We start from the raw sequence: 1,191 nt of genomic DNA, 5'->3' as shown, positions 1-1,191 counted from the left end.
GCAGGGATTAGAACCCGTGACCTCTGACTCCCAAACCCGTGCTTTTTCCACTAAGCCACACTGCTTCTCTGCTTTGTTGCTTCTGAATGCTCATGCATGGGTATGAATGTGAACATTAGGTCTCTAAGTCCATTCACAAACGTGTGCTAAAGCCTCCCCATTAATATTTTCTTTATAAATTCCCATTCTCGATGGAGTATTTTCCACCCTCTCAGGAGACATTTTGGGGACATTAAATCCTTTTCAACCTTGAGTGATTCACACAGGACACAAGCTATTTAGACTCAACTCTGGTTGGACAGGACTTTCCGGTTCTAATAAAAAAAGTTAATAAATGCCAACTTGTTCTCTCCCAAGCACCTATTACAGTGTTCGGCCCACCGTGAGTGCTCAATACATACCACTGATTGATCATTTGTATAAAAGTTCAAAAGTTCCCCAAACATTCCAACAACATTTTGATGAGCTAAATCAGAGGAACTTGGAGCTGACACTCTCCTTTTCAAAGTCGAATGGGTTTTAAAAGCTTAGCTGAAACTCTGAGCTCTAGAGCAGATTCAGAGTCTTTTCTGGACTCTGGCCATTTAAGAAAGTTTTGAAATGTTGGACAAATCAGGATATATGGCAGTGCTTCACTTACCCCTTATTTTTCTTTACCTGTTTCAGGTTTATAGTTCTGAGTCTAGAGTGGACAGGATGTGCTTGAATCTGTTAGCATGGCCACATATTCCCGTTGTAAATTCCCGACTATTGAGAGCTTAAGGGGAGGGTTTCTCATGTTATAATTATTTATAGTATATTAATAATATTATTCATAATATAGTATCATATTCTATAAATAATGATTTATTTCCCCTCTGAGGGTGGCACCTGGAGAGTTTCCAGTACTCTTCCAGTCATTACTACAGGAGGTAGAGTCAAGCAGAGGCCTCCCCATTCCATTCCTAGCTTGGGGAGTGGCTAGTGAGTGGAAGGCAATCTGCTACAAGTCAAAACTCACCCGTGCTGGGCAGCAGTGGCGTGGGAGAGAGTTGAGGGCAGAGACTCATTTATTGCCTGGAAGGCGGCAGTGGTAAACCACTTGTGTATTTTTACTAAGAAAACTCTATGGATACACTACCCGAATGATTGCAGGTGGAAGTGGGGCGTTCTGGGAGAGATTGCCTATGGATTTGCTATGGGTTGGACACG

At 42.2% G+C, this 1,191-nt stretch overlaps 1 non-coding gene across 1 annotated transcript; it reads left to right on the top strand.

Annotated features, from left to right (window-relative positions):
• Nucleotides 1-852: 852 nt before the first annotated feature.
• Nucleotides 853-990, top strand: LOC114817251. Its single transcript, XR_003765102.1, has one exon. It is a non-coding gene; the product is annotated as a small nucleolar RNA SNORA7 (small nucleolar RNA).
• The last annotated feature ends 201 nt before the right edge of the window (nucleotides 991-1,191 follow it).

The sequence above is a fragment of the Ornithorhynchus anatinus genome, chromosome 1, assembly GCF_004115215.2.
Source record: "Ornithorhynchus anatinus isolate Pmale09 chromosome 1, mOrnAna1.pri.v4, whole genome shotgun sequence".
Lineage (NCBI taxonomy): Eukaryota > Metazoa > Chordata > Mammalia > Monotremata > Ornithorhynchidae > Ornithorhynchus > Ornithorhynchus anatinus.
The sequence above is the reverse complement of the archived record's forward strand: the minus strand, read 5'-3'. Positions and strand labels throughout refer to the sequence as shown.